Consider the following 26,459-nt stretch of genomic DNA (forward strand, 5'->3'; position numbering starts at 1 on the left):
AAGAAAAGGAAAAAAAGAATATGTATGGGCAAATGGCCTAGGTTGGTAAGAAGAGTTGCATTTAAGAGGCTGAGCTGGAGCCCAGGGCATGAGGGACAAACGGGCAAGAGGAAGCTGGAAAGTTTGGCGAGAGCCCACCTGCAGGACGCAAGGCCAGATTGAGACTGTGGCCTTTATCCTCAGGGCAAAGAGTGAGTTTGTTGGAGAAGGGGAATGACATAATCGGATTTGAGTTTTAAGATTACTCCTGCTACTGGTGAAGAGAATTCAACAGATTTCAGAAATACCAAGGCACTAGAAGTGATCAAAGTTGTTGCTAAGAAGCAACAACACAGAAACTCCTACAGAGGAAGGAGACAAAGAAGAAGTAATTGAAGAGGCAGGAAGAAAAATCAGGAGAGAGTGAACCCCTAGAAGCTAGGGGAAGAATGCTCAAATGTGAAGTCAAGTAAGATAGGGACTGGAAAGTTTCTACTGGATTTGGCCCCTGCAGGCCTCAGGTGACCTTCACAAGATCAGTTGCAAGGGAGTGGTTGATCAAAGCTAGATTCCAGTGGTTTGAGGTGTAAATGCAAGTGAGGAAGCAGAGAGAGATAGGTTGATGACTTGTTGTGAGGGTCAAATGAGATAAGGCATGTGGTAACTATCAGTGCTCTATACAGCTTACTCATTCTTAGAGCATGAAGCTGTGTCCAAATCCACGCGGCCCATAGCTATATTACTATGTGCTTTGTGTTTTACATACACCGTCTCCTAAATTCTTCACAACAGTGCCGTGAGAAAGGAATTATTATTCCATTTTATAAACTGAGGCCCAGAGAGGTGACTTGTCCTATGCTACTATCAAGTCACAGAGTCGGGATTAAATCCAGGTCTGCGGGCCCATACACTTTTCTTTATACCACACTGCCTCTGTGTGTTAGACATCTCCAAACAGAAGCCTCTGGAAAATCCTTGAATTCCCATAAGATTGTGGCCACAGTAACTGGACCCTGTTACACACTCTATCCCCTTAGGTAAGCAGAAATTAGGCCACAAGTGGTAACCTGTATGAGCTTTGGAGTCAGCCAGACATGGGTTCAAATCCTGCCCTTATCACTTATGATCTGTGAGCTTTAATTTTCTCACCAGGGGAAAAAATATGAAGAGAAAAAAAAAATCTATGGGCTATATGGAGATAATTTAGTCATGGCATTAAATGGTAGAATGTTCCTAAGTGTTTTGCACACAGTTGACACAATAAGTACTCAGTAAATAGTGGCTGGTATTTTTATTGTTCTTCCACTCCCCCACCCACCCACCCACCCACCTGCGTAGAAACCCAAACCCATATGTTCTCTCCAACAGCCTCACAGAGCAAAACCCTGCTGCAGGGCCCACCGCACCTGGGACCCGCACTGGCCACCTATATGAATCATCTCAGGGAAGTTCCATGACCAAACAAGTCTCCTTCGCCATCACCTTCCCCCTGGCCAGCCAAGCCTTTGGTTTTCAGTAAACCTTCCCCGTCTTCCAGAATCCCCTATTAAAATGCCAGGAGCTCTGAGCAGGTTCTGTTGAAGTGACCTCTGTCAGATGGAAAGCAGACAGGAGGCAGAGAAAAAGCTAGAGCTTTAAGGTCACCTTTAACTCTACACCACCCCATTGGACCTTGGTGTAATTCAGCTTTCATGCCTCTCCGAAAAATATGCTGCAAAAATTGAAAAATGTCCCCTACTCTCTTCAACATCCCATTCCCCAAAACGAATGCTATGTTCCATTTGCTGTCTGGCCTTCCAGATCTTTTTCATGCACAAAGAAATACATGCAGATGATGCTGTCGAAATTTTCCTCCAGCTCATTTTCCTTACCCAATATCATGGACATCCCTCCAGTCAGAAATACTGAACTACCCCCTTCTATTAATAGTTACACAGTTTTCTGTGGTGTAAATTTCACCATATCTTTTAACTATTAGCACCAATATTTTGTTCTCAAAAACTGCATTTGTGTGAGACAGAATCCCAGAAATGGAATTGTTTGATCAAACTCATTTTGAAAAGCTCCAGGTTGCCTTCTAAGAGTACCTGAATTGTGACTCAGCAGTACAACTGAGTCTACCAAAAGTATTTAAATTTTGTTGAGAATACTTTAAGAAGGCACATGCAAGGTATTAGGAAACAGGCACTCTCAGATATTTTAATTGTGTTGTGAAAATTTTAAAGGAATTTATCAAGACTACATATTGAATCCTTCAATTCATCTATAGCTTTATACCAAGTTGTCTCATTTCTTGGGGTTGATCCTAAAGAGACAATAAAAAATAAGTTCACAAAAGAAAAAGAAACCTATAACCAAAGTACTATTAATCAACAATAAATGGTTAGATAATGTAATGGAGAAAAATGATCTATGATTAACCGAAAAAGAAATAATAAAAATCTAGGCATGAATTTTACAAAAAAATATGCAGGACCTATATGAAGAAGACTGCAAAACTCTTTTACGTCAAAGTACTTTAAAGAAGACTTGTACAAAATTTCAGGGTGGAAAGACTCAAAAAACAAAGAAAACAAAACAAAAAAGAAGGCACATAATACTCTTTAGAAAGACTGCTGTATAAAAATGAGGACTGGGGATAAACTGACAAAGAGGACACCATCCCTGCCTCACTTTTTCACAGTCTAGTAGAAAAGACAGAATATTGGGATGCAGGGGAGGTGCTTAATAAGGGAACTCTACTTCTTGCATGATTTTTCTGTAAACCTACAACTGCTCTGATTAAAAAAAAAAAATGAAAGAAAAAAAAAGGCACAGAATGTTTACAGAAGAACAGCAGTATGGTAAGCATGATAGTGGGGCCATGGGAGGGGGTAAAAATAGACAGACCGAGCAGAACCGGCTTGAAGAAATTTGACATATGAGTGGCAGGGATGAGCAAAGAAAGAGAGACGAAGGGGCCAGATCCTCAAGGCATATTCTTTTTTTAAAAGCTTTTTTTAAAAAACTCTTTCTCTTTTTTAATACCTTTTTTTTTTTCCCCAAAGGAAACTATTTAAACCTTTAAAACTAGGGGAATGGCATGGAGATTTTTGTTTTGGAAAGCTCATTCTGGCTACGGGTGGAAAATGGATCAAAGGGAGACCAGGGATGAGGAAATGGGCTAAGACGTCCCTGAGGCTTGCATTTAGGTGTGAGCTGTAGGGACACAGCCAAGAGCACAAATTGGGAGCTTTCAAGGGAGAAGGGTGGTGTGGATTCCCTGCGGAGCTTTATTCAACAGGGGGGGTGGGGGCCCAGGCAGGTAGAGATGTGAAGGATAAAGAGTTTCTTTAGGTCACAGGAAGGATCGATCTTAGGTCACTGGAGAATTTATTGATTTTACTAGTGTGTGGTCCCCTGATGATGCCTGATCAAAATGAGAAGTTGTCGATCACTCCGTCTACTGAAAAGAAAGTCTTACAGAATGTGACAAGGAGCACATCTTAGAGCACAGCCTTGGGGTGAGGACAGTTTTGGGTGATCCAGGTCCCGTTGGGTGCTGGCCTCGGGCTCCCGAGGTCCTCTGTGACCGGGGCCCTATCTCCCGATCTAGCTTCTCTCCTTTACTCAGTTCCTAATCTGTTTAGCAGGACAAAGGGCCTGAGATGCCCACAGCCTCTCTGGAAGGGGGGAGGGGGAGGAGACTACAAACAACTGCACAAGTTTTTCAACATGAGACCATTACTATGTTTAAAGTGAGTTTTGGACAAGATGTTTTCAAGCCCCGGATTTCACTGTCATTTATATTTTAGATGAGCCCTTGGACCCCCCCAGTTCCCCAGAGGTCCAACTCCTGGAAACACTGCCCTACACTCACTGTAAGGAGACAATGGGCTTCTCAAACAATCGGACTCCTGAACTTTTCCCTCTGCCCCCAACCTAGTCAAAAACTTGTTTTCTGAGGCCTGGGAATGCGCTCACCCTCCAGGGCTGTAATTCAGTATCACCCCGAGAAGGTTCACAGGACACCCTCGAGTGTTGCCCAAGTGCTTCCAATACACTCCAAGGAATAACAGAGGCCAGCATTGTAGTTTCCATCCCCCCAAAGAATCAATACTAGCCAGTCGGCGTAAACAAATCCTCCTCTGCTCAGATGAAGCCGCCCAGGAGCACCTAGCGCGGCGGCAACAACGCGGCTTTGTGCGGCGCCTGGCGCGGCGCCATCTTGTTCCCGCTCCTGGGAGGCGGAGGTGGGCGGCCGCGGATTTGCGCGTCAGCCTCGCTACACGTTCTGGAAACATCCACGGGCTATTTGAGTAGCAAAGGGCAGAGGCCAAAGCCCCACAGAGTGGCACCAGTGCTCTCTTTCCTTCTTACAGGGACCAAGGGACACTTTTTTTTGTTTTTTGTTTTGTTTCGTTTTGTTTTTTTATGCCACTGTCTGACTTCATTTCAGCGAAGGAAGCAGCAATAGATGAAGTGAGGCAGTTGGTGTGTGGGGGCGGGAGGGGCATGGCGTCTTTTCTACTCTCTTGAGACCAGCAATGAGCCTTTACAAAGACCCTTCCTTCAGGCAGCCAGGCGCTGCCAAGTGGGTTCTGTTTTCACACCTCTGGGTAGAGATAAGAGGTAATGCTTGGGAATCATATAACCAAGTTGCGAAATGAAACCGAGCAGCTAAAATTGACCATTTTAGGTGCCAAAGTGGGAGCTAGTTCGTTAGGTCCTCAATGAGGCCCCTGTTTTCCTTCCTCCTCACCCAAGAGCAACGCATTATTATCGGCCTCCGCTTGACCGGCCCATTGGCTAAACAAAGGTGAAGGAATCTGGGGACTTGGGTTCAGTGGAGTGCACCGACTTTTACTCATTGCCTTTTGGAACATTCTGAGGTTATCTGACATCAGGAAGCCTGAAGTGCAGGGAACTGCTTCATTAGCAGGCAACCCCTGGCAGGAGCTCAATTGCCCGGACTTGGGGAGAGTTAGGGGATGAGGGCTAGATGTTAAAGGACCCTTGGCTCTCTATACTCCTGAGTGCTACCAGCCAGGACTCCCATAGCTCAGGAAAGCATTACATGTAAAAATGTTGCATTCAGGACACACTCCCAATCCATATTTGATCCAATTCCTAAATGGCTATAGAAGGAAGCCCATATCCAGGTATATGAGTAGAAGCTGCAGGAAGGCCCTTTGAGAGTCCAGTCTCAGGCTCCCCTTGCTGTGCTGCTTTTCAATCTGGTCCGGGTTACAGCTCTGCCCAGCCCTTACCTCCTCTGGGCACTTCTGCACCTCATGGACAGTCACCTCCCCACTCCTACCTGGCTCCTCTCCCAGCCAATCAGGACAAAGAAGCTTCCAACCCCAGGGCCAAAACCTGGCTAATTACAGACCATGGCTGTAATTGTAATAGTGTCAGAATCATCACCCCCATTACTCTCTTTGAGCTGGTATTGCAATGTTGAGGGTATCATCAGTTTCATAGACCTTGCAGTCAGAGATAGAAGCCCACACATCCTCCACAAAAAGAACATTTATTAAATATATCTATGGGAAAATGGGTGGATGAAGAAAGAGACTTTCCTATCATAAAAATTTTAATGGGAGTGAATGCTGACACATGACTAGAGCTAACATGGATATGACTTCTCTGGGTTGGGAGAGGGGTGGGTAGCAGGCATGAGGAGAGGGTTTGCTGTTTACCTTGTCCTTGCAAACACTGTGCTACTTATGCATCAATGGGTTGGTATCAGCTAAAGCCAAATTCAGTTAGGAAACTTGATGGAGGCTCAAATGTGCTCCTAAGGTTGTTGCAACTGGTGACCACCATTCAAAGACAGCAGAAATGAGTGAGAGGACACCTCTGCCTTGCCTTCTTTTCTCCCAGTTTCCTTGATCTTGACTATGGCCCTTCTGTGGGTACAAGGTGGTTTTGCCATGTTTAGAGTTTAAGAAGATCTCTCCCATATCCTTCTTCCCTCTTGCTTAGCAGAATTTGATTCTTCTCTCAATATTCAACAAATCTTTTAGAACAGGGGATCTCAATCTTTGCTTAACCAATACCTATTATATTATCATCCCATGGACTCCATGTGCAGAAAGGTCCTGTCTAGTAAACAAACTGCACGTATTAAGTCGTCTGTTTTTGCGATCAGCCATAGACAACCAGTGGCACCACAATGGGTAGATACGATGCTAACCCAAAGCAAAGGACCTCAGTTTCTTTAGCTTAGACATCCTTATCCCAGTCAATGCTTTAATTTTGTTTTGCCATTTTTGGCCATTATAATGGCCAATAGAACCTCCCCCACACAATACTGCCTTGAGATCCCAGGTTAGAACTAAAGATAATAAACTGAGCTCCTCTTAAGGAAGTGTACTTTTTTGGAGCTTGCAGAATGGAAAGAATCCTTTTTGTCTGGTTTTGGGGGGCAGAGAAAGATAGTTTTCTCTGAGACAGATGTAGAAAACCAGGCTCCTAACTCCCCAGCCAAAAGGTTGACCAAACCAAGCCCTTTCATCTGTCAGGCTGTCTCCTCCCTCCACTGCAAAAGCTGAGAGCCAGCTTGTGGAAGAGGGTCCCACAGAGGTGAACACACTTCATTCCTCTATGCCCCTACAAGGCCCTCCTTTGTCCATCAACTGTAAGAATTCTTGTCTTGGGTTGTGGTGGTTACAGTAGCTGTGTCATTAGCACCATTTAAAGCCCTCTGTTATCTGGCCCTAACCTACTTTGCAGAGTCGCTAATCTCCCCTCCACTCATTCTACTTCTTTTGCAACCAATGGTCTTGGGGAAAATCAGGGTCCATGGTTGGGGGTGGCACATGGGTGGGGAGGGGAAGTTTAGGAATTTCAGGGGAGGGGTGGGTGTAGTTTGAAAAGCATATTTAGTACGATAATTTTACAGATGGAAAATGAAAATAAATGCCTACTGCTGCCTCAATATAAACTACAGAAAGAAATGCCTGCTAAAGTCTTGGCTAATGGAAATCCACAGAAGAAAACCAGGAGCCAAACGAACTCAGGGAGGCAATCAGCATCTCCAGTAAAGGGGGAGGAGGAAGGAGCACAAGGCACAAGATTCTTGTGTTTATTAAAAGGTGGCATGGGTTGAATAAGATTGGGCGCTGCACAGACTGTTTTCTCAGCCCCTGGGCTCCTCCCAGTCTCTCCCTGGGCAGGTTATACATATTCCTGCCTTCCAGCCTTTCCTGTCCCTTGCTCATAACCTGCACTCCAGCCTCCTCCTCTTCTGGGAACCCTCAGGCTCCCGCTGCTCAGGCCAGCACCCCCCCCCCCCCAAGGTCTTGATACCCCTCTTTGCACTGTGCTGACTGACCCTCAGCCTGCATTTGCTGCATGTGTCCTCAAGGACAGTACCGTTACTTCATTTTCATGGCTTGTATCCTCGACTTGATTATAACTTACCCAATATCTTAAACATCTCTACTGTTAGAACCATAACCCCCCAGATTAAGTTCAGAACTTTTAAAATGATCTCATCGCACCCTATACTTTTTCCTTTGTCACACCAATTTCCATAATTAAACTCTTTTTGTACACACGTATTTGCTTAAGATTCTCTCTTCTGCCAGACAGCAGGGCCTTTTTTGTTTTTATCATCAGTGTAGCAGAGTTAGTAGTTACTGTTCACCAAGGACTTGCTTGTATATATACTCTGAGTCAAAAACTGTGTGCAAGGAGGTTTGCAGATGTCATTCCCATCAACCCCATGAAATAGGGGTTATTCCCATTTTGCACCCCAGGAAATCTGGTCCTAGAGAAGTTGCCCAAGCTCACCCACCAATCCATGTAGAGCTGGGATTAGAATTCAGGTCTCCCTGATCCCAGAGGCTTGGCACTTTCATTCCACCACCCTGCCTCTGATCTCCTTGGCCGTGAAGACCACGTTTGTTACAGAAATGAGTGAATGAATGGATGACATGACATTGAACAACTTACCTTCCATGTTCCTCATAGGGACCATGTCATTCCTCTTTTTAAATTAAATTTTTTCAGATTCCCATGTTCATTCCTTTCCCCTTCAGAGGCCTGTAAGACCACATATGTATCTTTGTAAAATATATTGTGCTCTTTTGTGTACATGGTTTTTTTGGTAGATTTGATAGATTTTTTACCATGTTTTTTTTGTCCCCATTTTTCTACTCATCCATCCATACACTGGATAAAGGGGAGTGTGATCCACAAGGCTTTCACAATCACATTGTCACCCCTTGTATGCGACATTGTTATACAATCATCTTCAAGAGTCCAGGCTACTGGACTGTAGTTTGATACCTTCAGATATTTACTACTAGCTATTCCAATTCATTAAAACCTAAAAAGAGTTATCTATCTTGTGCATAAAAGTGCCCACCAGAGTGACCTCTAGGCTCCTTTTGGAATCTTTCAGCCATTTCACACCCCCCTTTTGGTCAAGAAGATGTTCTCCATCCCACAATGCCAGATCTAGATTCCTTTCTGGGAGTCATATTTCACATTGCCAGGGAGATTTACATACCTGGGTTTGTGCACATTTTTAAACTGCAAACTATTTATGTAATTTTTGATACCATCAGAATAGAAAAATTAAGACGTTAAAAAGAAAATAAAGAGGAACAGAAAACGTGCCTGGCTATACCAAAGTAATTCACTTTTTGTAATCTGCAATGACAGGGCCTTTCCAGGCCTATTTTGGTCTTCTAAGATCAAATTTAAATATAAACAACAGAACCCCACGGCAATCTGCTCCCTTCTCTCTGTCCACTTCAGAGGGTTTTACAACGAAGGAGTTCTGTCTCCAGGAAGACCTGTTCCTCTGGTTGTAAGGTGTTCTCTGCTGTCACCATTGGTTTTCTACCAGCTTGTCATGTTCCACTGCTGGAACCCTTGAGAGTTAAAGGGACAGGATCAAAGCTCTGGGCACTTGAGAAGAACTTCTCTTTCATGTCGTGTAACTTGCAGTAACTGGGTCCTGACAGCATTGATTGGGCCGTGGTTTAGAAGAAGGCAGCTCTGGTGGGGCTCAAGCCTGAAATTTATGGCTTGTCTGTCGGGGACCCTGCAATTTTTTTTTTTTCTCGCCTTGAAGATGAAAGGGTTCTGCACTCACTGCCCCCTCTCCTGCATTTTGTAATGTGCAGGTTCTGTAGTGTTCCTTTAATTTATCTGGAGAATTAACTTGTAAAGGGGATGCAGGTCTCCCTGACAAGCTATAGCCAAGGGCCTTGAAGTATAAGCCCTTAAGCAGACAATTTGGTGGCTTAAAAAAAAAAAAAACTTCTTCACATTCTCTCTGTGAGGATTCTTCCCATCCCTGTGACTATTAATTTGTATGATAAACTCCAAGGAAAGACAGTCACATAGACAAAGAAAAGCCAGTCCTCGCACAAAGCTACAAATACCTTGAGAGAAGGGTTCACCTCTTATATTTCTTTGATTCCCCTACAGTGCCTAGCACAGTGTCTTGTGCATAGTAGATTCTCAAATATTTGTTGATTGATAAGATTCCGGGGACTTGGATGGGAGTGAAAGGAGTACTTTTGTCTAAGGAAAGATCAATGGTTTTAGAAACAAAACCCCTTAATTCTCCTTATCAGAGCAGTCCAGAAATTCTAATTCCACTAAAATATTTAAATGCAGAAGTTGCAACCCCTGTAAAATATTTTGTAAGTTTTGGAATCTGCCAAGGGAGGTGAAATCGTTTGTTAATTGTCCACGGACGGTTATTGAGTGCCTGGGCGTTACAGAAAAGTGAAAAAAGATGGGGGACAGTCCCTACCCTCAAGTTCACAAGTCCAGAGTGGAGACTGTAGGCAAGCAGGCAATTAAAATGTTAGAAGGTAAGGACGTCAATGAGGGATCAGCAGGTATAAAGCGGAGAGTGACGTTGAGATTCTGAGTCTGAACCCAGGAAGAAACCTCCAGCAGACTTAGTATCTCATGGAATGGAGCACTGTGATGCTGTCATGTAAACTTTGATTGTGGGGTGTGCTCCAGGGAGCAGTGGGCTGACACCAGCAACAATGAAACCCTGGGGGAGGCCCTTAAACTTTTCACACCCCAATTCACTCATCTCAAATAGTGATGATAATATCAAACTTAACGAATTTGCTGGGAGAATTAAAATTGCAGTTTAAAAATGTGCACAAACCCAGGTATGTAAATCTCCCTGGCAATATGGAATATGACTCCCAGAAAGGAATCTAGATCTGGCATTGTGGGATGGAGAACATCTTCTTGACCAAAAGGGGGGTGTGAAATGGCTGAAAGATTCCAAAAGGAGCCTAGAGGTCACTCTGGTGGGCACTTTTATGCACAAGATAGATAACTCTTTTTAGGTTTTAATGAATTGGAATAGCTAGTAGTAAATATCTGAAGGTATCAAACTACAGTCCAGTAGCCTGGACTCTTGAAGATGATTGTATAACAATGTCGCATACAAGGGGTGACAATGTGATTGTGAAAGCCTTGTGGATCACACTCCCCTTTATCCAGTGTATGGATGGATGAGTAGAAAAATGGGGACAAAAAAAACTAAAGGAAAAATAGGGCAGGGGCAGAGAACAGGACGACTTGCATGTTCTTTTTTTATTCTTAGTTTCACTTTTTCTGCTACAAGGAAAATGTTAAAAAAAATAGATTGGGGTGATGAACGAACAACTATATGATGGTAATGTGATCAACTGATTATATACTTGGGATGATTGTATGGTATGTGAATAAATCTTACTTTTAAAAATGTGCACAAATAAACTAACAAGGAGTACATATGCTAACATCAGCCATGTGGGAGGACTGTTGTAAGGATACATTCATTTCATGCACATGAGGAGCTTAAACACCTTTGATACATGCACATATGTCTGTACCATTTTTAAGTTAGTTAACTTCCTATCTTTTTTTGCCTTCTCCAAGGTTAAAACAAAAAGTCAAAGATGGAAAATTGGAAATCATCCTTTCAAATTGCTTTACAATTTTGCACAAAAGAACTTGGCCTGTGGTGGTAGCACAACATTGTGAGTAATTAACACCACTGAATTGTACATTTGAAAGTGGTTAAAATGGGAAATTTTATGTTGTATATATGTTACCACACTAAAATTTTTAAGAACCACATAAAACTGTACAACACAAAGAGTGAACTCTGATGTCAACTATGGACTTTAGTTAATAATATAATTATAGTAATGTTGGTTCATCAGTTGTAGCAAATGTACCACACTAATACAAAATGTTAATAATAGGGAAAACTGGGTGCATGTGGTTGTGGGGTAGGGGGGTATAAATGGGGATTCTGTACTTTCTCCATAGTTTTTCTATAAACCTACAACTGCTCTAAATAATAAAACCTATCAAGAAAGAAAGAAAGAATGAAGGAAGGAAGGGAGAGGGAAGGAGGAAGGGAAGGAAGAAGGGAGGGAGGGAGGAAGGAAGGAAGGAAGGAAACCACAAAGAATTTGACTCAGAGTGAAATCTTGGGGAGGGGGTTTGGATGTGGCTGACATTCAATAAATGGACAGTGGCACTGTTAATATATTTAATCTACTCGGTCCATGAAGATAAAGGTCTCTATACTCATCTGAATGTTCATCAGATTGAGTGGGATTTCATTTGACACCATTTATCATTTGGAAGTTGCAGTAATCTACAAAAATAAAGCAAGAGAGCAAAGCAGAAAATGGCTTTAGTTACCAACCCCACAGGTACCATAGTGCAAGTCAAAATAACATATATGCTTTTTTCCAGATTAAGACTAAAAGATTCCTTGAGTCCTTTCCTACCTAAATTTTTCTTGTTAAGGAATCAGTGCAGGCCACGTCAAAAGTGATTCTTTATTAGTATTCCTTCAGTGTCAGGAGACCCTTAAGAGAAGGTCAGATATGTAGTCAGCCATGAATAAAGAAAACTAAATGCAGGCATGGAAGCCAGGGAATTGTTTGTGCTCTCCACCCTCTTCAGTTAAGAAATAGTGAAGGATGAAGGGAAATGGGCTTAAATTAAATTAAATGGGCTTGCTAACTTGGCCCCCTTTTCCCCATTTCCTAATCCTTTTATAAATTCCATTGAGATGGGATTTGCTTTTAGACTGATTACGTGCCTGAAAATCAGCATAATTACCAGATATTCATTGAAAGGAAATTCCTCATCTTTAACTCTGTTTAGTTTCCTCTCTAGCATTGAGTGGATGGATGACCTGGCTGGAACCAGTTCCATCTGGGACTGCTGGGTCTTCCCAGGTCTCTCAGAGGTAAAGAGAACCTTAAAGATAATCCCTCAAGTTTAAAATGAGAATACCAGGGCCCAAACCAAGCCAAGGGGTTTTCCCACAACTTGGTGGCAAAGCCAAAAAATAGGGACTCTTGATAGAAGACTTTTTTGAATATGGAAAACTCAGGCTTCCCCCTTCTCTCCACTTCCTTTTTGGCCTCTGACTGGACCTTCTGGAATGTTCCAGGCCAGGATTTTTCTTGTTCTTTCTTTGGTCGTCCAAAACATGGTTCGGAAATTCTGGCATCAATCACCATTACATTCTTACAACAATCACTTGCTGATTGTCATAAATGAGCATTGTAGGGGCCTGAAAAAAAGAGCGAGATAAAGTCGCTGCTTTCACAGGGCTTTGGTATGGATAGCATGATCCAAGATTTGGGGAAACTTAATAATAAAAATTATAATGTTATTGAGCCAAGTGCTACGTGCTTGATTTGCCCATCTGTTCTAATTGTCACACGAAACCCCACAGATGAAGAAACTGAGGCCTGCTTCATGTTCTCAGAGCTCAAGTCATCACTTGACCTTGTTGTTCACCTCACTCCAAAGCCCATGTGCTGAAAAGACAAAATTATACCATCTCCCATGAAGGCGTGGGAGTGGGAGAGCCCTGAAATATTAGGTGGTCCCATCTTAAGCCTCAGAAAAGGTTTTGTTTTCTTTCTCAGCAAGGATATACTCACTAGAGGAGAAAGCCTCTCCTCCCAACACCCTTTCGAGGCAGACTGGCTATTCTAATGCATTTGTGTTCCCTTTATATGCACAGACCCATCATAGAGGTCTCTAATTTCTCCTTATTTTTAATGAATTTAAACACATATAATGTTTCTGATTACCAAGCATGCCTCCAATCACTTAATCCCCACCACAACTTCAAGAGGGAGGTACCATTATTATTCCCATTTTACAGATGAAGAAACTGAGGCCCAGAGAGATTAGGCAAGTTGCCCAAAGTTACACAGCTAGTAAGTGGTGATGTCAGATTCAAACCCAGGCAGTCAGGTTCCTGAGTCCAGACTTAACCACAACACCACGTTGCCTCCTACACACACTATGGCTGCTGAGAAGATTCCAAATAATAAATCTTGCCTATCAGGAATCAAGTTGCTTTGCTTTACCAGTGTGGAATTGGAATATTTCCTGTAGAAGTTGCAAGCAAGAGCTGTTTTCTAATTGTTCTTACTCCTGCTGCCTCCTCCACAACTGCTGTAAGGGTTTGGGTGCCCAGTTGGTGCTTAATAAAAAGAAGATGGACTGATGAGCCAAAATGTTTGTGAAGGTCAATGTTGAAAGAGATGCCCTTCACTGTTTCCTTTTGCTTGCTTCTTCTGGAAATAAACAGACATTTGGATCATAAAAAGCAGCTGGGAATGTAGACCAAGGACAGTCAGGAAGCACAGAAAAACTAAGCATTGCTAAGGCTGTTGTAGGTAAAAAGTGTTTTTGTTTTCTTTTCTCCCCCACCCCCCTTTTTGTGGAGGGAAATTACAGAATAGCTTAATTTATAGGCAAATGGCATAGAGTTTTCATTGCTGCCTTATAATGTCCCATCCTTCCCAGTTAATTTCTGTTCCTAAAGGTTTAATGTAATTTAATCTCTGTAAAAGAAGATTTTCTTTATAAATATTTTTAATCACCATGATGATTTATTTTTACACCTTAAGAAAATGTATTCACAATGTAAACCAGTTTTATTAAAAATTGGTTAGCTGAGTAACTTTGTAATGATTAAAATATCCATGAAGTATTAAAGCAATACTTCCATAAAACATTGTATTCATACTCTAACTCAAATAGGAGACAATAGGGAGTCAGGAATGGCTGGTTTTCTTTCTAACCAAGCCACAGACTTGGCAGTATGTCAGGGATAATAATTCTTACCTACTCCCCTACCTTTATTCCCAGGATGTTGGAAATGGCTAAGATATCAGACGGTAAAATATTATACCCTGGAAGTTAAACAGTGACTTGTGTGTGTAGAATCTTATGAAAAATAGTCAAGAGGACCTAAGAGAGAATTTACTACAGTGAGGTCTCATCATTTTATTGGCTTTTCATGAGAAAGGTGGGCAGTACAGCAAGGCCCACAGGGTTTGGGCTTTAAGTTGATGCTGGAATACTTTCAGCCTAAGCAGCCAATGAGTAATTGAATGAGGGAGTGGAGTGGAAGAAGCTCAGATGGAGTAATAAATAGAAGGAGGAATATTGTGTGTGATCTATAGAATTGTGGGGGGATAGACGGGCTTTGACTATGGTTGTGGTAGATTATTGGCAAAAACAGCTGAGATAACCCCTCCCTGTTCACCCATCCCTTTGTAAGCTGACTTTGCCACTCTTCCCATGAAAGGTGAAATCCTTCCCTACCCCTGAATGTGGGCTGGCTATGTAACACTTACTTTGACCCATAGGAAGTAGCAGAAATGACATTGCACGACTTCTGAGCCTAGGCCTAGAGGTGCCGTACAGCTTCCACTCTGGCCCTCTTGCAACACTGAAGGAGCCCAGGCTGGCCTCTTTGAGGCTGAGAGACCATATGGAGAGGGGCCCAGCTGATAACCAGCCCCAACTACAGGCACGTGAGTGAGACCATCTTAGATTATCCAGTCCCTGCTCATTTGCCATCTAACTGCAGGGACCAACAGAAGGAATGCCTAGCCGAGCCCAGCCCAAATGGCTGACGCAAAGAATGGGGAGCAAATAAAATTGTTTAAAGTCACTATATGTTCAGTTGTTATGCTACATGTTATGCAGCAATAGATAATTGATGCAGAAATCTGTACTGGAAGTGGGGTGCTGCCATAAAAAAACTAAAATGTATGGTATTGGCTTTGGGACCAGGTGGAGAGTAGAACCTGGAAACATGGTAAGAAAATTGTTAGTGGAAGCTGAAATGCAGCGAGGAAACTGCTACAGGAGATTGGGAAAAGGGTGATTTGTTTTTTTGTCATGACAGAACAACTGGCAAAAATGCTACCTGCAGTGACATGGAAGATAAAAATATATACCTAACGAAGTTATGGAACTAAATGAAGTGATCTCTGTCTTGAAGAGAGAGATAAGCTAAAGGAGGAACTACATAGCAGAATTTGGAGGGAATATAAAGGGCCTGGTACCTGCCTGACTGAATGATAAAACTATTTTTCATCTCTAACCATCTCCAGTTGACAGAAGAGTCTTGGAGTAAGAAGTGACTTCAGGAAAAGATTAATTCAAGGATGTGACTTAAAAATCCTTTTTCAAAACCTCAAAAGCCCTAGTAGGCCCTGTTGGCTGGACAAAAGAGCTCTATGAATCTTAAAGACATTTCCTACAGCTGCTTGACTTGCTGCCCAAAGGAAACAGAGATCTGGCTATGATGTGGACATAATCTGATACACTGGAAACCCACACAGTTTTAAAAGGAGTTGTATTAGACTGAATTAAAAGGGATGGAGTCAGTTCAAAATGTAAAGAGGCCTCTGGATTCCCAGATATCTATGGGCAGGAAGCAGGCTGGAAAGCTACTCAGCCGAAAACTTGGGTCACTCTTAGAGAAAGAAAATAGCACCTCAGAGGATGGACCAAGAGCCCAGAGGACAGAACAAGAGTTAAGGAGTATAATGGACTAAGGAACCACTTCCAGTGAGCAAAACTGGGCCCTAATCGAGGAAAATTCCTTTCCCTTCCTTTCCCTGAAAACATGTGCCCATCTGAGTTTGCCATGGACAAGTGACTGCTATGTGTCTCCAGTCCTTCTCCTTTTTGACTGGGGGTGTCTAGAGGGTTATCTGGTCTCTGACTCACCATAGTATTTTTAAGGGCAGGGCACTGCAGAAAACCTGTATTTTTTTTGTCCACAGGAATCATGTTCCATAAAAGTCATACCAGAGGAAATTTTTTTATGAGGTGCCAGAAGAGCCTCATGTAGATTGGGACCTAAGTTCAATGATTATATTCTGGATGTCAAGCCTGATGCCCCTAATGAAATGAGTCTTTTGGGGGAGAGTTTTTTCCACTGGGGAGGAATGTGATTTTTTTGTCCAGAGGTGGACTTTGGTAGATTATTTGCAAAGATGGACGTAAGAATTTCTCCCATCCGTGACTGCACACCCTTGGCAGAGGAACTTTGCTGGGTTTCCTATCAAGAGGTGGAGCCTCTTCCTATTCTCTGCATGGGAGGCCATCAACACACTGCAGCAGAAGTGACATCATGCAACTTCCAAGACTAGGCTTCAGGAGACTCCAATGCTTCTGCTACTGCCTTCTAAGAATGCTGCCACCTTAAAAAACAAGCCCCGACTAGCCTCTTTGCAGATGAGAGAACAAAGGGAGAGAGAGGCCAGTTGACAGTCAGAACCAACTGCCAGCCATGAGAGTGAAGCCATCTGAGACCCCTTGTCCCAGTTGGCCCAGGTGAGACCAGCAGAACTGTCCAGCAACCCAAATTATTGCCCCTCAGAGTCATGAGCAAATAATGATGGCTGTTATTTTCAGCCAATACATATTGGGATGGTTTGTTACATTGCAGTAGATAACAGATATAAGAGGGAAATGTCTATCATGACAGTAAAAGACTTTTTCTCTCCACCATTCAAACTAGTTCCTGGCTCACTGTGAGGTGGGCAAGGTTAAGCAGGGCCCGGGCCCGGGTAGCAGGGCAATCACTGTGCATTGGGGTGTGATTTGAGTTTCTCTGACTTGCCATAGAGGAGGAGGAATATGTGTCCACGAAGCTCTCCATCAACTGTTGTTGCAATAGTTGGACTTCATCAATATTAACTATTTTATTAATTGAGCCCTTATTTGTAAAATCCACTGCCAAGTGTCTTGCTTCAACTTTCTTCTTTAACAACAGGTACTATTGCACCTATTTTAAGTTGAGATAACCAAATTTTAAAGAGGTTATCTTGCTGGAATTCAAATCTAGTCTAACTCGAGAACATTGACCATCATGCTAGATCCCCTGCCTTGCTAAACCACAGATCCAAGTATAGAGGAGGACAGAGAATAGTGATTGGCTTTGATTAGAGGAACTGAAGGTTGAACATGGGAAAAAAATGTCAGATGGTTCTTAGCTCAGGCTTCCTCTTTTCTCCCAACTCTCCCAGCCCCATGTTGATTATTTTACCAGTTTTCTGCAGGGGTGCTATGACATGACTTGCAACTTGCTTCTAAAGCTTCACCTCAAATTTAGAAACCCTGAGAATCTCTGTTGTAGCCACCAGGTACAGAGACTGCAAGTCAGCTTAAATTTTAGAAGGGAAGACATCTCTTTATTTATTTTTCCAACACAACCACCTGCTAACTAACTCTTTGTCACACATTCGGTCCCTCTGTGACTTGCCAGCTCACCTACAAATAGAAAACCAGCCACCTCTATTTGGGTGTCAGCTATTAAACTCATAATGCTGAATTCAGAGTTCAGTACAAACTCAGAGCTCTGGACACATGAACTACAGTGAACTCTAAAGTCTTTTGCTAGCAGGCTTTATTTTAAAGAAACATAAGATAGAGAATAACTGATGCTTCTGGCCATGCTCTGGGTCCAGTTCTCCGACTCATAGCTCCTGGGAGAGTAGTAAGGGAGGAAAGGATAGGAGGAAAGTAGTCCAATAGTAGAATGAGCAGAAATAGGAAAAAACTAAAAATTAGGAAATCGATGGAAAGGAGATGATGGAAAAGAAATAAGGAAGGTGGAAGAAAAAGGATCCATTTAAAGAAAAAAGTGAAATAAAGGGATTAGAGAAAATAAGTATCACTGGACGGTGAGGGAAGAGGATAGATGGAACAATTGGGCCTTAGTATTGTGAAATTTTAAATCAATTACATTTTCTACATTTCTCCCTCCTACCACAAAGCTAAGTGGAAATATAGATCTTTGCAGAATCAGTATCACTTCTCTACCACACACACAAATACAGTGATGGGAAGCAGTCAGGGAATCTAGATTCTTTGCAGGCACATTTTGTACACTATAATTCCTTGGTTTTTCCTTCCGTTTCCAAGAGGCCTGTAGCCACCACTGGTCTCCTTAGCAAAGTACCGACAAGTTAGTTTCTGCTGAGCCCTCTGATGTACTCTCCCAAACATTTTCGTAAGATAGCAAGTTAAGGACCGGTGTGTTCAAAGGGAGGATTTAGTCTATTTACAGATTCATATCAGTGGGTGGCCAAGTTAGTTTGAATCTTGATAGAGAAGAGAAAAACAAGATGGCTGGCTTGCTTTAGCCAAAGTTTTTCAAATATCCACTTGGAAAATCCATGGAGTTTTGAGGAAAATCTCAAATATATTTTCTGAGGGGCCTGCTCCTCCATTCTAGGTTTCATATGACCCATTATTAGCACTGTGTATACTTCAGATTTTACTATTTTGAAGCTTAGTACAAATGAAAGAAGATTCTACAATAACTGTGAAGGACTATTTAACAAATATCTTTTGGTAGCATGAGGAGCTATTGTTGTCTTTTCCCCTAAAAAAAATAAAGCCAGTGTACTCTCCCAAAATGAAAGAAAAAGAAATACAAAGCGTTACATACTAAAGTAGACCACTAAATACCAGCCCCTTCATCTTCCAACTTTTGCCTTTGGTACACATGTATACTTTTAACCAAAGCAAACGTCATAAGATACTGAAGTTACCTACATTTTAAAAAAACTTTCCAACTGTCCAGAAAACACAGCAAACAAAATATGAGACACCAACAAAAAGCAAGAAGCTGTCTTCACTTCCTCCATCGTCCCCTCCCTACCCCCATCCCCAATCCTTGCTGTAATTCACTATAATCGGACAAAGAAAAGGGAAGTTTGGGCCTTGAATGAGAATCTGCCCTTATAATCAGAACAAACAGGGAAACACCACCACCAGCTGGGGTCTACCTGGGTCATATACAAAGTACTTGTGTAATGTCCAGGTTCCCATTGGCCTTTAGCAAACACCAACTTATTCATCACCCTGAGCGCAAAGGAAGTAGAAAAACTCCCTTTCAAAAAACAAAGAGAGAGTGGTATGGGTCTGTGTCCAAGGTTACACACACAGCTGGAAGCTCAGACTAAAAGCAGTAGTACAGAGAGCTGTGGCTCCAGTCCCCCAGACACCTGGCGCTGAAACGAACACACACCAGCAAAGTGGAGCTCTCCTGCTGTGTTCCAGCAAGGCTCAGGGCCCAGCCTCGTGGCCTGCTCTGTTTCCTCAGTTATGTGTTACAAGGCAGCACAACTTCAACGCATCCCTTTAGCTCAAAAGTACAAAAGGAAGGGAGGATGGGAAGGAAGGAGGGAGGAGAAAAAAGAAACAAAAAAAGGAAGGAAGGGAGGGAGGGAGGGAAGAAAGAAATAGGTAAGTCCTAGCATTTTTCTGCAAGGCTTTAAAATTTTCCCATGCCACATAGAGCAAATATTTTGTGTAATTTTCCAGTGGCCTTGATTAAAGATGTTATGCAATTCAATATGACTATAGCTTGAAGAAATTAAAGGCCAGGCCAGGCTTATCAAATGTTTAGACCTGGCTAGAGAGCAAGGAACATTAAGCACAACAGCCGTGGCCAGCTTGTTTCTTGAAGCCTGTTCCTTCAGTGTCTCCCCTCCTCTGCCTGGGACTCAAGGCCTTTCATAATCTCTCCCCCATCTACTTTTCTCCCTATACCCACAACCACCTGCTTGCAGGTATTATTCATTCTAGCCAAGCCTGCTGGAGCAAACCAACTGCCACACCTTTTCTGTAGCCTACTCCCCCCACCACACCCTTACCCCCCATTTCCAGCTCTCAACTATATTCTCTGCTTATAGGAATCTTGCTCTTCCCTGGAATCCAGTGGACCCCTGTGCTGATTTCGATGTATTATTTCCACCAAAATGCCATGTTCTTTGATGAAATCTTATGGGGACATACATATTACTGTTGATTAGGTTGGAACCTATTGACTGAGTGTTTCCATGGAGATATGACACAATCAACTGTGGGCAAGACCTCTGATTGGATAATTTTCATGGAGGTGTTACCCCACACATTCAGGGTGGGTCTTAATTAAATCACTGGAGCCATATAAAAGAGCTGACAAACAGAAGGAACTCAGAGCAATTGTGACATTTTGGAGAGCAACTGAGAGAGACGTTTTGGAGATGGCCATTGAAAGCAGACTTATGCAAGCCCAGAGTTTGCTCCGGATAAGTTAAGAGAGAACAAAACACCCTGAGAGCAACACTTTGAAGAATGCACAGGAGCTGAAAGAGGAACTGGAACACAACATAGGATCAGCAGATGCAAGCCATGTGCCTGCCCAGCTAACAGAGATTTTCCAGACAGCCATTGGCCTTCCCTCGGTGAAGGTATACTTGTGTTGATGCCTTAATTTGGACATTTTCATGGCCTTCAGACTGTAGCTTTGTAACCAAATAAACCCCTTTTATAAAAGCAATCCATTTCTGCTATTTTGCAAAATGGCAGCATTAGCAAACTGTAACAACCCCCTTCTCCACTTCCATCCTCTGAGCTCCAAATATTTGTCTCAGCCCTGGTCAGTGCATAGCTATGTGAATCCATTCAGGCAGTGTCCTTACCAGTCTGCAACCCTACTGAGTTCTTGGGCCTCCCTGAGCCCCTTTCCTCCCTAGGAGGTGAAGGTCATGGTAACTTTCTCACTGAGATTTTTGAGTAGTAAACAAGATAGCCTGTGGAGAGGGCCTAACAGTGTCTGGAACTTTGGTAGGCATCCCCAAAATATACTTCCCTGCCCTCTGTGCCAGGCGCAGGGCTAGGTAGAGTGGAAATGAATATACACGTGAGGCTTCAAGCAAGTTCTTTCATTTTTCCAGACTTCAATCTCCTCATCCTGAAAATGGGGTTGGTGTTAGTATCTACGTTATAAGCTGATTGTGAGGCTTAAATGAGCGACATGTATAAAGGGCTTCCAGCACAGCTTGGGCTGCAGTAGGTATTTGGTAAGTCTTAGCCATCCTGCAGATGTGGGCAAGGGAAGATCATGGTGATAAAGACAGATGTGGTTTCCGTCTTCATGGAGTGAGTAGAGAGATAACACACAAATACATTCGTTCTACAATGTGACACACTTGACATTTGACATACGTTATCTTGAGTTGTTAGTTCTCTATTTATATGTATATCTTGTCTCCCTAATCAAGATGGTAAATTTATTGAGGGAGGAGGGCCTGGATCCAATTCTGCTGTGTCCCCTGCTCTCACCACAGCGTCGTGCCCATAACAGACATTCTATAATTATTTGTTAATTACCTAAAGGATAGATCTTCCCTCTGCAATAAAACTTTATTATAAAGATCCTATCATCATTGAAGACCTATGGCCCTCTCGGTGTGTTCAAAACAACGTGTGAAGAATTAAGGCATAACTGATTTTCCTGAGAATACCAGCACCTCCAAAGCTCCCTAGGTAAATTCAAGGATCGTCATTTTGATTTATGTGCATTAAGCTCATGCACCATCAACCAAAAAGTAAGGTTGCACAGTGGTACCCCTGAATTTTGCCATAAAGTGACAATAATGACATGATCTTACTTAGCCCTAACAATAACGCTATGAGTCAGGTACTGTTACCATCTGCATTTTAGATGGGGAAAATGAGGCTTACAAAGGCAGGTTATTTGCCCAAAGCCAAAAGCACGTTATGCAGCTGAGATGTGAACCCAGGAAGCAAACAACCCCTATGCCAGACTGCCTGATTTGGTGACAAAAGGACAGCTTGGGCTCCTCTAACAAGAAGGCAATGGCACGTAAGAACCAGTACATGGCACAACCCACTCTGTAAGCCCCAAGAGATCCCATGGCAGAGACTTCTTTTCTTAGATGGTGGAGAGAAAGGCAGGCCAGGTCTACAGGGGCCCATTTTCTCAAGGGACTCAGGGCAACTGCACTGCTGCAATTGTCTGGGGAAGGCTGGCTTAGCCTCTTTTCTGGGGGTCCCCCTAACTAGGGACCCCATCTAGGGACCCCTGCCCAAGAACCCCCACCCTGGGCCTTCACACAGGAACCACCATCCAGAGCCCCTACTGAAGGCTCCTACCCAGGGACCCCTGCCCAGGCTCCCATCCACATGGCCCCCACCCAGGGGTCCCCACCCAGGGCTCTCTGGAGAAAAACATCAACCCACACCTCTTCCCTCCTTCCAGTTGTGCTGTTTCTGATTGGTGGTTTTCTTTTCTTTTCTTTTTTTTTTTTTTTTAATTTATGATTTTCAGCCCAGCCGGTTGTTAGCCTTCAGTGTTTGGAAATGGTAGATGATTAAACCTCCTGGCCAGGTGTAAATGCAACCTTTGTCATTTGGGGCTGGGAAAATTACCTTGTTGGGCTGCAGCCTCCCTCTGGCTCCCATCCTGCTTCAAGCAGACCCTCTTACATGCCGAGCTCTGAGGGCTTAGGCCCCCCAACTGAGCCCAGCCCCAGAAGCCAGAACTTCCAGATGTTCCAACAAGGCCAGAAAAGCATGGAACAAGCCCTAAACTTTAGAGGTAGAGTAGGGAATCAAGCCTTCTCTCTCTCTCTCTCCTGGTTTTTTTTTTTTTAGGGAATTTTTACCAGGTAAATAATAAAAATATGTAATCATTTACAAGACTTTTATACCTGAACTGAAGATAAGTTTGCATTTGCATTGCCAAGAACTATTCCCATTAGTCCTTTCCTTTGCTGCTGTCGTTACCCTGAAGCCCTTGACATCCACTCTGATGTAGCTCCTGGCCTCAAACCCAGGGAGCCAAAGCCAGGTAGAGAGGAGGGAACGAGCACCCCCAGTAGCAGCTCAAGGAGGCCCCTCCTAACTGGGCTTACAAGCACGTCCCCCAAGGAAGCCCCTGCAGTGAACACCAAGCCCTGAGCGCAGGCCCAGATTACGAGAGGGAGAGGCCAAGAAGGGACATCCTGTGCTGTGAAATTGCTAAAATGGAAGACAGGAAGTTCTGAGTCTGAATTAAGTACATCAGCAGCCCAGTGCTCCTGCAGAACCAGCCAGAAGCCTTCTGTTGACTTTTTCAGGCCGAGTTCTCACCAACAGACATGTGCCTCAGGAAGGTTATTGCTGAACAAATAGCAGGCAGCAAGCGAGCTCTCGGCGCCGGTTCCCAACCTGCCGAGCTTGGCTACTGCTCAAGGTGAGCTGGAGGCAGCAGAACCTGTTCTGCTTTAGTTTGACCAAAGTCCTCTTTCAGGTGTTGGATGCTTACATTGAATTTCAGTGTAGTTTGGGTAGAGAAATAAAGGTCTACTTGGGGTTTCTCTGTGGGCAGTAAATAAACATTTGTCGAAGGCTGAATGAATAAACCAATAAATCAATTAACGTGCCTTTAGAGAGCATGGCACCTGAGCCCAGCCCTGAGTGAAACTCAGTGGGAGATTCAAAGAACCCTCTTGCCTCAGCAGACAAATTGGGAAGACAAAACTAACATACACGGGATAATTAGAAAACAACCCAGTGCTAAGGGACTCTCCCTGCACTTAGAAATTTGCTTTAACTTTGTTCCATTTTGGTTTTTGCAATTTATGTTACAGATCACAATGCTCTGTGAATTTTGCAAAGGCCTTTTTTTTTTTGGCTGAACGTGATAAAATTTTCACTAGCCACAGGATGGTGCCTTCTGCTGCAAGGACAATCACACTCGATATGCATGCAAAGATGGGGAGATCAGCATGGGTTGGAGCCAGTCCTTTAATGGATGGTAGGATTCAGATAAGTGGAGAGGAGAAATGACATCTCAGCCAGCGAGTGCAGCAGCGGAGGGAGAGGCCTCCTGCAACAGGAGGCAACTCTGTAAACCGCAGGGAGGAGGACACTATGAAGGGCCTTGGATGCAGGAAGGCAGGCGTTTCCTTAACTGAGGAAGGACATCATTAAATATGTGGGCTTGGAACACTGGACTGCAGCAAGATGCAGGACCCAGGGCAGAGGAGAGCGGTCAGCCTCAGGGGTGCAAAGTGATGGGGGGTGGGAAAAGGCCCATCTCAGGAAAGATTTTGGAGAAGCAAAGGACAGAGGCAGCAAGCCTGGGCAAGGGAAATGTGGGGATAGTGCAATGACCCCAGTTTGAGAGGTGGGGGCAGGGGGCAAGGAATGAATCCAGACAACGGGGTGGGCGCCAGCAGAGAAGGGGTGATGAGCAGGACTGGGAATTTCACTTGAGATCCTCTGAAGCTCAGCATCCAGTAGCCTCGGATGGCTAGAAGAACTCCTCTGCCCCCCTGCTTCCTCCTATTTGGGGCCTCAGAGTCTCCTTTTCTCCTGGTTTTCAAAATAGCCTCATTTTACTCCAGATTTCTCTCTTACCCAGTTTTTCCTCCTATTCAAGATATGGCTAATGGGCTTTTTCTTCTCAATATAGAAACCATAGCCTTGGACACCATGAGGAGGTTCATCTTTGAGGTGGAAGTGACCTTTCTCCAGAAAACAACCGCTTAGAGTAGACAAGATTTTTATATGGATGAAATCTGAATTAAAAAGACAGATAAGAACATTCAAAGGAAAAATGGGGGTGGGGGAAAAGCAACCTGAGAAAAAGTTCAGAAAGAAATGTGGGAGGATTGATGACAGGTAAGGGAGGGATATGGCTTTGTGGTTGGCATGGCCTTTAGGGATGGCTTTTGTCTGTCAAGTCCCTGTACTGGACAGAGGGTAGGTTAGATACCTGCCTGGGAGCAGCTGATTGAATGAATGAATGAATGAATGAAGTGACTTTAACACTAATGTTTGTATATTTATGAAGGCATATTCTGTGCCAAGCACTGTGCTAGGCTAGGGGACAAGAAGAATAAAGTGCAGTCTCTATACTCAGGGAGGGGGGACCTCAGTTTACAAAGAGAGAGAATTGCAACAGCATGAACTGTGCTCTCAGCAAGGTATGGTAACAAGGGGTTAAATCTTCCTGGAGGAGTTGGGGGAAATTCCATAGATGAGGAGACATTGAGCAAGATCAAGGAAGGTAAAAAATACTCACCCACATGCACACACACACACACGCACACATACAATGCACATACACACATAAAACAAAGCTGAACGCAGAGTCTGTCAGGTTGAGTGTTGGGAGAAGCACATTGCAGACAGGAGACTCGGCATGCACAAAAGCAGGAAGGCATGACAGTGTCTACGATGCTCTAAGGGAACTGAGCAACTATGGGATAGGCTGGCACACAGGGTGAGGGAGCAGGCCAGGGCTGCACCGAGATGTCATTAAGTGACACTGGGAACAGATGAAGCAACCAGTATGGGGCTGATGGAGCACAAAATAATAAGTTCTGTTTGGGACAAGCTTTGCTATCACCACCAAGCTCTTTATTCTCCAACCAAAGCAGCCGGAAAGATCCCCAAAGCCCTCATCACCTGATCTGCCACATTTTCCAGAGGGCAAAATGTACAACTGGACAAGACACAGGGTTATTCTGAGAGTTGAATGCTGACATTCTAATTTATAGCCACTCTTCCCTTTGGAAAGTGACTCCAAGTAGTCAGCATTCAGAACTATCCTGCAATGTCCCTCTTAATCTTCAGTTTAGAATTATTGCAATCCCAGCAAAGGGACAGCATGACATTCGAACAAATGCACTGAATTAGACACATGATGGTAGTTGCTCAGTAAATGTTTGTCAAATGAATGACAGTAATGACTTTGTCCTGGGCCCCATGTGCTGTGAGGGTCCCTGCCCTCGAACTCTCCATCATCTAGTGAGGAAGACAGGTGTGCCAACAAATTATTGCAGCGTGACTGCTGTCACATAGGAGAGAAACCAGACCTGCAATAAGGGCTCTTTACTGCCTAAGTACAAGGGACGAGTCAGCCAGTGGCCAGCTAAGGCAGGGAGCAGGGTGCCAAGATGAAGCCTCTGACCTTTATCTGGTAGGCGACAGGGAGCCATTAAAGAGTCTTGAACTGAGGAGTGACATTATCAAGACGGCATTCTAGAAAGGTCACTTTGGCCGCCCTGCAGACAATAGCTTGGTTAAAGAGGATTTCGGAGGAGGTAGGAGAGCTGGGAGGACATTTCAGAGGTCCGAGGGATAGAGGTTGACTTTCTGAGCCAAGAGAGTACCAGGAGGGGACAGAAAGGATGGCACAGGTATAACAGATATTCAGAAGGTAGAGGAGCGTGTTGAGGACGCTGCCTGGGGGTTGGTGAAACATTGCTGATAGAGGAGATCTGGATGAAAAGCTTACACAGTGCTCAGAATGAAATAGGTGCTTTAAAAACATTAGTTAAAAAATGATTAAATGAATGAGTGAACTTAAAAAACAAACA

General features: G+C 43.6%; 1 pseudogene; it reads right to left on the reverse strand.

Moving 5' to 3' along the window:
- Positions 1 to 4,134: 4,134 nt before the first annotated feature.
- Positions 4,135 to 26,459, reverse strand: part of LOC119511291 — a 71,079-nt pseudogene continuing 48,754 nt past the window's right edge.

This window comes from Choloepus didactylus, chromosome 16 (assembly GCF_015220235.1).
Source record: "Choloepus didactylus isolate mChoDid1 chromosome 16, mChoDid1.pri, whole genome shotgun sequence".
NCBI classification, from domain to species: domain Eukaryota; kingdom Metazoa; phylum Chordata; class Mammalia; order Pilosa; family Megalonychidae; genus Choloepus; species Choloepus didactylus.